Source organism: Choloepus didactylus, chromosome 12 (assembly GCF_015220235.1).
Source record: "Choloepus didactylus isolate mChoDid1 chromosome 12, mChoDid1.pri, whole genome shotgun sequence".
NCBI classification, from domain to species: domain Eukaryota; kingdom Metazoa; phylum Chordata; class Mammalia; order Pilosa; family Megalonychidae; genus Choloepus; species Choloepus didactylus.
The window spans coordinates 84,432,460-84,445,077 of NC_051318.1; positions in this window are offsets into that span (position 1 = coordinate 84,432,460).

A 12,618-nucleotide genomic window follows, 5' to 3' on the forward strand; every position below is an offset into this window, starting at 1 on the left:
AAACTCCAGGTCTGTGTGTTGGTGCAGTGCTCATCATCCCTTCTTCATACCAACCATCCCTAGTTGTAGGAATTTAATATTCTTAAAAGTTTTACATTGCTACATATTCAAAGATTTGTTTTTATTAATATGCAATAAAGGCTTAGAAATTTAAAAAAAAGAAAATCACAATAAGAAAAGGACCCACAAATAAATGCATAGATATATATTCATGTTGATGACATTTACTACTCTTAAACTAGTGTGAAAACATTTATATTAATGCTAGATGTAAGAAAAAATTATGATTTATTTTGAAAATTTGCCTTATGGTTAGGCAAACCTAATTGCTTTATCCAGTACTGCAAATAATTTAATTTTAATCTCTTGTAGTCAAATCACATTTCCTCTGAGAAGGCCAGGCAAATTTAAAAAACAGGATGATATAGTTATCAGAAACAATTTAAAGTTGTAGGGAATCTGAGCAATTATCTGGTATCAATTTCCATTATGAACATGACAATATCCTAGAAAATTAAATAATCTGGTCGATGACATAGAATTATTTATCAGCTCAAATCAGCATCTTCAGATTCCTTTTACTTTGCTCTTTCCATAACATCATGCTGCCTACCAAAGCTATTTGTTATTCTGCCATGATAAAGATATTTAAATGTTTAGTGTATAGGAACACTGTAGTTAAGAAAATATTTTGATTTAGAGGTTTTGCAAAGTCTTAAATGGCAGCAATTATTCTGTTTTCTGGCAACATGCATCTGCATCTTTGAAGGCATAGTTAAGTCCTGAGGGTACTGCCTCATTATGAAGAGTGTTTGAGTAAAAATTATTCAGAACGAGATGAGAAGAGAAAGCTATAAAGTTGGCTATATTTCTACATAATGTATTATTTTTGCTAAAATCATTTTTTGATCAACACAAGATGACAAGTTATCTCATTTTCAGTTTGCCTCAATATATTTTAGAGTGCACTAGATTAAAGCACGGATATCTAGAGACATTATAAATCACCATCCTCACCACACCCTGTTCATATAATTAATTTCATTATATTAAGTGATAAGAATTTTTTTCTTATTTAACAAAAATCAATTGAACTACATTTACAAATTCAACTTAACTGTTACTTGCAGATAAACATATCTAAAATTTGTATCAATATGATAAAATAAAAAGCATATCTGAAGTTCAAAAATATGTGAACTAATTAAAAACAAATACTTTTAGGTGATGATTTTCTTGCTTAAATTAGCAAGTATTTATTTCCCCATCCCAAATAACATGTTTTGTTTGGAAAGTATATGCACAATCAGCTATTAGAAAGCTCTCTACTTTATTTCAAATCACTGCATTAAATACAAAGAGTGACAGGAAGATACAATGAGAGATGATGCATATGTTGCATATCTATTAAGTATTAGCCATTATGGATTCAAGGAATAATAAGCCTGAAATAGACCTAACCCAAAATGAAACACTTCACTTAGGGGAAACAGAATATGTAAGTAATATCATGTTGCACTAGCACTGACATAGTAGTCAGCAGGTATTCAAATAATTATATCAGCAAATATTATTTAAATTAAAATGCATAATTTAACAACTAGCTCTGCAATAAAGTATCTTTTTGAGCAGCAGATCAGTATGAAAAAGAAATTATCCTGATTTTAAAGTTACTGGCCTAAATACCGCTGTGACAGAAATGACTTAAATTTTTCACATTATGGCTACTGACAGTAGGAGTTGAAAAGTGCTCATTATAGTATAATTAAATTTTGACTTACCAATACTCTTATCTCATTTTCTGTGTGTGTACATTTTTTTTTTTGAGGTTGATCTAAAAACTAAATTTAGTTGTATTCAGTTATCTGTCACATATATACAAATCTGACTATTGTGAAAATATTGAAATACATCCAAAACATCTGCATAACTATGGTGAAATGAATATATAGTATGATCTAATTTTATTGATAATAAGCCTGCCTGTAATATACTTCTCTCTTCATGAAAGTATTTTCTCAATGTCTCAAAAACTTTGTATGGCTTCTATTTAGTATTAGAAGACTAACATTTAGTTTTTGGTATTAGTATTTAGTATTATTTAGTATTAGAAGATTAGAATTTATGTACAATACAAAATTCACAAAAGAATCAATGAATGTAAGGAAAGTTAATTTTTAAAATTATATTCATTTGACTAATACTTATTGAATTATATGTGATCAAAATAAATTGCTCTATCTTCAAATAAATAATCTACAACAACAAATTAGAGCTTTGTATTAAATCTATGAAAGTTCAAACCAGGAAAAAAAAAAAAGGCCCATGTAAACAGAATATTCTATTTGAAAGAAAAAACTACATTTTGAGTAACAAATTATTGAATCATGAAGCAATTTCCAAATGCTTCTATATAAAAACCTCCTTTGTGTGCATATGTACTGAAAAATCAACAACAATCAATTTTAATTGAGTTAAAATTTAACATGCTTTAAGGCAAAGTCCTAGAACAGATATTGTGCTTTTAGGTTCTAAATGTCTTTGATTTTTAGGACTATGTTTATATCATCCAAAAGAACCATCAAAAATGTACATTCCTTCAAACAGAAATAAATCCAAGTTTCTATTTTTGTTGTTGCTTTCTTACTGTTGTTTTGTTAAATAGAAATGTCTTAAGTTTGAAAGAGTGAAAAATGAGAGATCCTGAGAAAATGAAGTGAATGCACAAAATTATCATGCTTAAAGAAATGCAGTCATTTTAGTATGACTATAACATGTCATGTTTGCTTGTGTTGAAGGGGAACATATTGGGCTGGGTCTTAGGATTTGAGGAAACAAAGTTACAGAGCTGGGCTAGAGCCTGATTTTGATAGACATTGCAGGCTGAGCTATGGGGTTTGGGCTTTGTCTCCAAAACCTCAAGGAGCCCAGTAAATGATTCTAAGCACCAGGTCAAACATAAATATGATCTTGTTTGTCTTCCTTTTTTTTTTTTAAATTTGTTTCCTTTTAGCAAAATTTAAAAGAAAGCCAACATTGTCAAAAATATATATACTTTGATCATTTGCTGGATTTGATTTTGTTAAAAGGGAAAATAAAAACAAAATTATTTACAATGGATCAATTGAATCTTTTGATAACTATCCTTGAATAACATATATTCGAAACCACAAGAGCTAAATGTTAGCTCAGATTCTGATTTCAGGCTACCCATACACTTGTTTTTGTTAATAGTACACTTTAAAATAAAAACAGATTTTTGTTAAAGTTTCTGTAGGGAATTATATATTCCAAATAATAACTAAGATTATACTATTAATAATAATAAGTAAACAAGTTTAATTGCTTACTATTTGCCAGGCACAGTGCTAAGCACTCTTTATCGATTTATATCCATGTAATCCTTTGTCCACACCAAGAATCTCACAGGTTAAGTCTCCTTACATACTACCTATTCTACTGGCTGAAAGGAAATTACAATAAAACTTTTTTCAAGATTAATACATCTATGTATTTTTGCACATTCTGTAGAACAGAGTTGCCAATTTATACCTTAGTTGACTCTCTTTCAGCACTGTTAAGTTCCTTTCTACTCTATTTTTAGGATGTTTACCAGCTAAGAAGTTCAGTTGTCGAGGACAGCCATGTAAGAGCATCTATTCCATTGCAGGTAAGAAGGGAAAAAGAGGGCTGAAAGGGTAAATTCTGCACTCTTTTGAGGGAGGATTAAAATGTTCACATTCTTTTCCTCCTGGATTCCAATTTTGCTAAGATCTGGAGTTCTCTGTCATCTTAATTTAATTCTCACTTAATTTAGATTTTGTGGTAGTAGAACAATTCAATATAATTTAGTAATCTTTTAAATTATTACTTAAATATAAAACAGCCATTCATGTTTTATATTTTTCTATAGAGTCCATTTCTTTAAAGATACATGCTAAATGATAGTGCGGCAAGAAGAAGCAATGACCTATGGAAACTTGTTCTAGACATCCCTATGTGGAAGCAGAAAAATCTGAATTTAAAACCAGCTAAACAGATCTTTCTATGGTGACAATACTCACCATACTTCTAAACTTGGAGAGCACTGTTCTAGGCCATCTTTTTACATGGTTTTATTCTCACTGCTGTTTTCCATTTATCTCGAGCTCATATTTCTTCTTTCATTTCTTGGACTGACTATATAAATGGCTTGGATATCTCAAAGGCATCTTTCAGTGGTGGAACCAATCCCCTCCTCCTCATGTTTCCTTATAAGTGCATAGAAATCCAATAGATGCAAGAACTCCTGGTCACTGACCACCAATTTATTTAATTTAATAAATAAATAAATAAATAAATAAATTTTTTTTATTATTGTTTTATTCCATCAAAAGCACTTTATCTGATTGGTAAACTAGGGAAGAAAAGATTAGCCATACATAAACCAGATTCAGATTTCTTTCTTTTGGAACCAAGGTATCTGCCCCTTCACTAGTCCTTCCCTGTGTTTTCTTTTTGTTGTCACACAATTAAATAGAAGGAGAAAATTTAAACTCAGGTATAGCAATAGAGTAGAAAAGAAGTTTTAGGCTACACATTGCTTTAAGATCCAAGCAGTTAAAGAGAAAATTGTTGCATAAAAATCAACAGTTTTAAAGCCTATATACCTTAGCAATCAACTTTGGTTAACACATATTACAAAAATGACACATTCAGCCTGCAAAAGGTTGATGCTTTAGGCTGTCAAATAGAATTTGATATGATTTAATTAAAAGCGGATAAACTCAGATAAATTCGAAGTTCAGTCTTAGCCATGATATTAAACCATGCAAACCTGACCTCTTTTTTCATCTCCCATTCTTCAAATGCACGCTTGAAAGTGGAAAATAACATGTTCAAAGTTAGCTCTAACAATAAGGGTCGGCAGTCTAGTCTAAAGACACTAAAGCAACAAGGATACTAAAGTATTTCAAGAGCATGACGTTCCCCAGAGGAGATCTAATTAGTTGTTTGTGGTCATCCTAAGCATTCTACTGAATACATCTGTCCTCCTAGATGTCCAATATCCCTATATCTGCTTCGTCAGCTATATTCTTAAGGACACAGCATGAAATATTGAAATCAGCAATTTAAAAGCTTGGGTCTTGTATAGAAAATTCAGAGAACACAATGAAGCTGGAAGAAATGATGAGAAAGATGGTCAACAGGTATTAAAAAGAACACGAATTAATCATTAAAAGTATAGATTACATAAAGAAGCTGCAAAACCAATGAGCATAATGTGGAAGTTTCATAAAGTACTTGGGCTAATATTTTATTTTTTAAAAAAGAAAAAAACTAACATAACAGGATGATTTATATATGTCATTTGGTTTAAGGACTAGAGTTTCCATATTACTATTTTAGTTCTATTAGGAGTCAAGTTCTGACCTAAAGTTATATTCTTTTAGGAGTAAAAATGTAGATTATTGTGCCAAATTCTGGTACAGTATATAAAGTTTCTTTCCTCATATGGTTCATCCTGGCAACAAAAGACTCAGTCCAAATCAATAGGTAAATATCTCCAGGAAAATATAGTTGAAAATGAATTGAAACAGAGTTGAAATGTAGGGGAAAAAAATAAATCCTTTCACAACTCTGAGAGCTTCCTGACTTATTTCCATCATGGAATGCACCTGCATAAGTAACGTAAAATTGTGACATTTGCGAATTACAGATCATTCACACATGTGAAATACTGGTTTAAAAAAAGGCACAGATGTACACTTTGGATGATTGTATGGTATGTGAATATATCTCAATAAAATGTTTTTTTTTTGTTGTTTTTTGTTTGTTTGTTTGTTTTTAAAGGCACTGGAAAGAAGAGGGAAAAGGATGAGTGGAGGTTGGGAAATTGAAGACCTAGGACAATTTTTCTTTTGTCTCAAATAGCCTATCCCCACACAGTCATTGGCAAGTCCAATATCTACTTTAATAATTACTAGACAATGGATTAAGTAATTCTTCCTTGGGCAAAATGAAGGAAAAAGTAATGATTCAAACCACTAAAATGCAGGGGAACATAATGATTCTTTCCATTTTGGCCAGAGAAGTTACATTGTATGATTTTACTTTTTAAAAATTTATTGTGGAATTTTGGGGAGATGGCAGAATAGGAGAGTGTGGGGACCCAGGGCCTGGGCCCCCTACCCTTCATAGTGATTTCCTGTAGCCACCTACCCGACCAGGACAGATATTAAAACTCATCAGACCTATTTGTAGAAACATTGAGGACTGGCGATTCAGTGTGCCAAGCCCTCTATCAAGGGACTTGCTCTTGCAAAGAGAGGCTAAACCTTCTTATAATTGTGCCTAGGAGTTTCCCCCCGAGTACCTCTTTGTTGCTCAGATGTGGCCCTCTCTCTTTCTCTAACTAAGCCAACTTAGCAGGTGAACTCACTGCCCTCCCGTCTACACAGGATCTGATACCCAGGGGTGTAAATCTCCCTGGCAACACAGGATATGACTCCCAGGGATGAATCTGGACCTGGTATTGTGGGATTGAGAACACTTTCTTTACCAAAAGGTGGATGCAAAATGAAATGAAATAAAGCTTCAGTGGCTGAGAGATTCCAAATGGAGTCGAGAGGTCACTCTGGTGGGCATTCTTATGCACTATATAGATATCCCTTTTTAGGTGTAATGTATTAGAATAGCTAGAAGTAAATACCTGAAACTATGAAACTGCAACCCAGTAGCCTTGACTCTTGAAGATGATTGTATAACAATGTAGCTGTGAAAGCCTTGTGGATCGCACTCCCTTTATCCAGTGTATGGATGGATGAGTAGAAAAATGGGGAGAAAAAACTAAACAAAAAGTAGGGTGGGAGGGGGAATGCTTTGGGTGTTCTTTTTAACTTTCATTTTCTTATTCTTATTTTCACTTTTTCTGGTACAAGGAAAATGTTAAAAAAAATAGATTGGGGTGATGAATGCACAACTCTATGATGGTACTGTGTACACTTTGGATGATTGTATGGTATGTGAATATATCTCAATAAAATTGAATTTTAAAAAAAGTAATTTAGTAATAGCTATGAAAATTAAAAAAAAAAAAAAAATCTTCAAACCTCCCCAGGGGAGGAGAAAATGTATTGTTAACAAAGCATTGAAACTCGCCTCCCCTGATCACTTTGATAACAAATCTCCTCACCCTTGCATCACAAGACACTGTCAAAACTCTGTTCTCACACACCCCTTGTCCTAACCCTTATAAACCACTCCCTGGTGCCCCCTACTTTTGTGGAGCTCTAACTTCCATCTTTCCTGGCCCGCTGCCACCATGGAACAAATCATCTCCTGTACATAAGTCCTATTCAACTCATGTCGAACTCTGCCTGGTGCATTCTTTTTCTAGGGTTAAGCTGTGTTGTAACAAATGGCAAGCACAGCCAGGGGGATCTAAGGGCTGCTGGCCATAGTGGGCATGAATTCCTATATGCTATAGGAAGGGAGAGTCCAGAGGGGTAATCCCAAATTGTCCCATATTGTCCATGTGGGAGGAGTAGCTGCCCTCCTAGACAAATGGGGACCACCATGAGAGTATGGGAATGCCTTGAAAACTTAAGCAGAGTTGCTAAGTGTTTTGGAGCAGATAGTACACCATTTAGAAGAGAAACTAAAACTAGAAAGAGATATGCACCTTGCCCAGGCTGAAATGAAGAAGTCTCTGACTGATTGCTTGCTCTGAGTGGATGATCAGTTAGAGACTTCAGCATGCTGAAATACATGAGTCAATGGCAGTAAATTTTCTCAGGCTTGAGTCCAGAGAATTTTAGCTATTCCTGGATAGGACCCCAAAACATGGAACCCCATAGATCTTCCTCAGAAGAGGGAGAGTAGGAAGAACGGGAATTTTTTGGCTGAATTAAAAAAAAAAAAAAATTGGAAAGATTTTAGTTATGAGCCTGTGAGAAAAAAAAAATTATTTCTGTAACACAATTCGGCCTCCATGTGATTTAAAAGCAGTAGAGAAATGGCTCTATGGAAAGAACATGGTATTATAATTAGAATTGTTCTGAAAAAGGGTAGAAATGGGATTAAATGATGTATAAGAAACCCTTTATTTGCCCCTCTCAAAAGTATTTCTGTTTCTTGTGACTAACTTTCTATTTGTGTCTTGTCTGCTTGTTCAATGTGTTGTTGTCTTGGTCTGCCTGTTTAATGTATGTATGTATACCTCTTATGGTAATAACAAATTAACAAATAGAGGTAACAGCTTTATATGAATTGCTTAAAAATAAGTAAGCACACACACACACATGCATGCACACACACACACACACACACACACACACACACATATTAGTACTCCTGGAGTCCCAAAAGAAAAAAGAAAAAGAAACTCTCTTTGCAGCAGGGCTCAAAGCTTTAGTTCTGTAATTACTGTAAACAAACCTGGACATTAAAAGGAAACCATCCCTGGAATTTCCCTAAGGCAGCAGAAGGCTGCCAGAGGGCTGTCTCTGGAAAAAGCAAAGACCTTTCCCAATTGTCTGTATCATAGCTTTAAGTGAAATAGATCTAATAATTGAAAATAATTAAAAGTAGGGCATAGAAGACTCCCAAATCCCACTGCCCTGATTTAAAACTTTTAAATCTAAGTTCAACAAGATAAGCGTCTTTCTTTCAGTCTCATCTATCTGTGACCCCAAGGCCTAAGCACCTAAGGCAGCTATGGGGGAAGGGTTGGGTGGAGAAAGATGAGAGAAGTATAGTATAAAATTCTTTTTTTTTTTTTAACTGGGCCTGAAAATAGAAATGGTAGGCATGCCAAAAAATGCTGTGTAATAGTGCATGCTTGTTAACACTTTTTTTTAGTATCTTGCTAGGAAAGTCATGCCAGCCTGCCTTCTCCTTCTGGGGAGGCCCACAGTGGACTTTTACTGTCCTTCCCCAAGGCTATGTACAAAGCCTGATCATCTGCCACGGTCTTGTGGCAAAGGACTTGGCTAAGTGAAAAACTCCTGCAACTGTAACTCTATTTCACTAACTGGTAACTCTCTTTAAGGTGAAATGTTTCCCCACATCACAAACATCAAAGCAACTAATGGCTTTCTTGGGGTGGTTGGGGTATTGGAGAACTTTGTTCCTCACTTAGCACAAATGTTAAACCTTCGTATGTGTTGACTAGGAAAGGCTATCCCTGGAAATGGAACACCTCCCAATAGACTGCATTTAAAAAGGCAAAAAGGGTGATAACACAAGCAACAGTACTGGAAGGCATAGATCTAGACCTGCCCTGTGAATTAGATACAGCCAGCACTACTACTGGCTTCGGGTGGAGTCTGCAGCAGAGACAACATTTTGAATGAATACCTCGTGGCTTTGGTCACCATTATGGAAAGGGGCAGAACTGAGATGCAGCCCCCTAAAAAAGCAATTGTGTGCTTCATATAATGCCTTATTGCAAATGGAGGGACTAGCACAAATATACAAAGACACCTTATAAACAGCCCTCCCTATTCAGGGGTGGATTACTGACACAGCTTCTAAGCCACACTGTGGCAGTGCCCAGCTGAGCACACTGGCCGGGTGGACAGCCTACCTGCTGCAGCACAGCATTTTCTACACCAGCCTCTGAATGCAGAAATGCATGAGATTCTTGGGCCAGTGCCCTATACAGAGGAATCAACAGCTGAAGTTGCTACACCTGAGACAGCTGTTGAAATGGCAACAATTGTGGAAAGACATCTGGGAAGTCTGCCAATGACAAAAGGTAACCATTGCCAGCAGGTAGTGAACATCACTGAAGAGTGCCCTTCATGCTTCCTGCATCTATCATGTAGGCTGCCACACCAGATGGGACACGTGGACTACATCAGTCCCCTTACATTCTCAAGGTATGCTTTTCCTGCCAGGGACATGGCTACAGGACTTTTGTTAAACTTTCAGGTGGGGAAGGTGAACCAGCAGGCCACCATCAGCTATTTGGAAAGGGTGTGTACTCTGTAGGGCATACCTACAAAAATAGTGATTGGGGGACCCCATTCACTGGACAAATGACCCAAGCAAAAGGTTTTATTAGGCTCTAACCCACCTGAACTCCACACCAAGAGCTACAACAGCCCCACCTCCTATTGAAATGTTAAGAGCAGTAACAATGCAAGCATTGAGAAATCCATGTTAAAGGGCCAGCTGCTTTACAGTATAAGTGGGGAAACAGTAGTAATTTCTTGTTGCCTGTACTTCAAATCAGACAAAATGGGAAAACAAGGTCAATTGGCCTTGGTGCTGATCTATACAGCCGTGTTGGTTAGGTCCCTAAGTCCCTGGGGAATAGGAGTTACCCAGAATACTGTAATAAGCCTGTTAAAAACTTTATCACCAATCTGAGGTCTCCTATTCCCATGGGAACCTTATGCAGGACCTTGTTATTAACAAATGGAACCCTAGCATGCATATTGTTAAATCAACAGAAATTACCTCTTACTGTTCCCCATAAACAACTTTCTTTTTGCTCAGCCAACACCTTCCTGCAGTCAGCCTCAGCAGTAACTCATACCCACAACTGAACCCAATGTTGGGATTGCATGGACTTGTCACCTGTAGGTACTACCAGCCTTTCTTGGACTGTGACCCCTGCAAATTGGACTGTGTGGGATATCCTAGTGGCATGGCAGAATTCAGCAATTATCAGTAGACTGCTTGTCCAAATCATTTAATTCCTCTTCTTGGTCATGGTGGCATCTCTTTGTAAATTTGTTATCTCTTGGGGCGGGGGGGGGGGGGCATCTAGTGTTACATTGTCTATAGATGCTATGTCTGTCCTATGGTCAGTGTGGCCTGCTACATGGGTGTGGATTGTGGGGGGTCCCAGGGCCCAGGCCCCCTCCTCTTCATAGTGATGTCATGTAGCTGCCTACCTGACTGGGACAGATGTTAAAAGTCATCAGAACTCCCTAGGGGAGGAGAAAATGTATTGTTAACAAATCATTGAAATTCCCCTCCCCGATGGCTGTTGATAACAAATCTCCACACCCTCATGTCACAAGACCCTGCCAAAACTCTGTTCTCACAACCCCCTTGTCCTAACTCTTATAAACCACTCACTGGCACCCCCTGCTTTTGTGGACACTAACTTTCATCTTTCCTGGCCTGCCACTGCTGTGGAAGAAATCATCTCCTGTAAGTGCTACTAAACTCATGCCTAATTCTGTACCAAGTGTGTTCTTGGTCTTAGGGGTAAGCTGGGTTGTGACAGAGGGGCAGAGCAAATTTCTCCTCCATTAAAAAAGTAGAGAAAAGGCAGAAAACACGTGGGACAGGAGTTCCAGGGTACAAGCGGCCAGATAAGGACCTCAACACTATATAGTGGGGAGTTGGATGAAAAAGTGGAGAAATTGTGGCTGAAAAGATGGGGTAAGTTTATTCAACTGGGATTGCTGGGGACTGGGAGTTGTGAACCAGCTGCTGAGCAGGGGAGGGAGCAGATCTCAGCTCCTGTGCACCCATCTGAGCAATTAACTGGGGAGATAATCCTTTTCAGCCCTGCAGTCAGGAGCTCCTGTGAGGGAATTAGGGAAACAGCAGAACTGTGCAGAGCACACACAGAAAACATGCTGCATTTACTCTTCTACCATGGAAGCCCATGGTGTACAGGGGTTGAGAGGCAGGGATAAGTGAGGGTGCCAAATGGAAGCACCAGAAGCCTCTCCCCAACCCCAGAGGCTCACAAGTATATGGTGGGCAGGGGCTGTGGCACATTTCAGCTGGAGGGTGAGATGCACAGCCCCAAAGCCTGAGAGTGATCCACTTGGAGGCCTGGGAATCACCAGACCCACTGTGCCATTAAGTGGACTCCCTGCTGAACTGCACAGGGCCCACCCACCAACTCCAGGGCTGGCAGCCCCCAGTATGCATGGAGAACAGCTATGCTGATTTGATTTCCATCTGGTTTGGACCCTGCCCAAGTGCAGCTGCAGTTAGGGAAAAGTTCGATTGAGGGTAATAGGTGGCTCAAGAGCGCCATCTGTTGGAAAGACAGGGAAGGTGCACTCCAGCAAGCTGTGGTTCTGCCAAATTCTATACAAATATTCAAACAATCCTGCATTTCCCAAAATAACCTTTTCAAGATAAGCAAATGCCCCAAAGTCAACAGAAAATCACAAAGTACATGAAGACTCAACAAGATATGGACAAGCCAAATGACTAAATTAAAAAGTCAGAGGAGAGTTGGAACTTGGAGTAATTAATCAAAGAAATACATACAAATCTCCAAAATGACTTCAATGGGTTGGCTAAAGACACAAAGGGCATCAAGAGGATTTCAGAAGAGCATAAAGAAGAATTTGGAAGAGTAAATACAAAAATAGCAGCTCTTGAGGAAATAAAGGAATACTGTAAGTCAAATTAAAATTATACAAGAGAAACACAACAGCAGATTTGAAGAGGCAGAAGAAAGAATAAGTGAACCAGAGGATGAGCAATTGAATGTCAATACACAAAACAACAACTGGTGAAAAACATTGAAAAAATTTGAAATGAGTCTCCAGGAAATGATGGACAACATGAAGTACACAAAGATAAGAATTATTGGTGTCCCAGAAGGAGAAGAAAAGAATAGAGGGGTAGGAAGAGTATTTGAGGACATAGTTG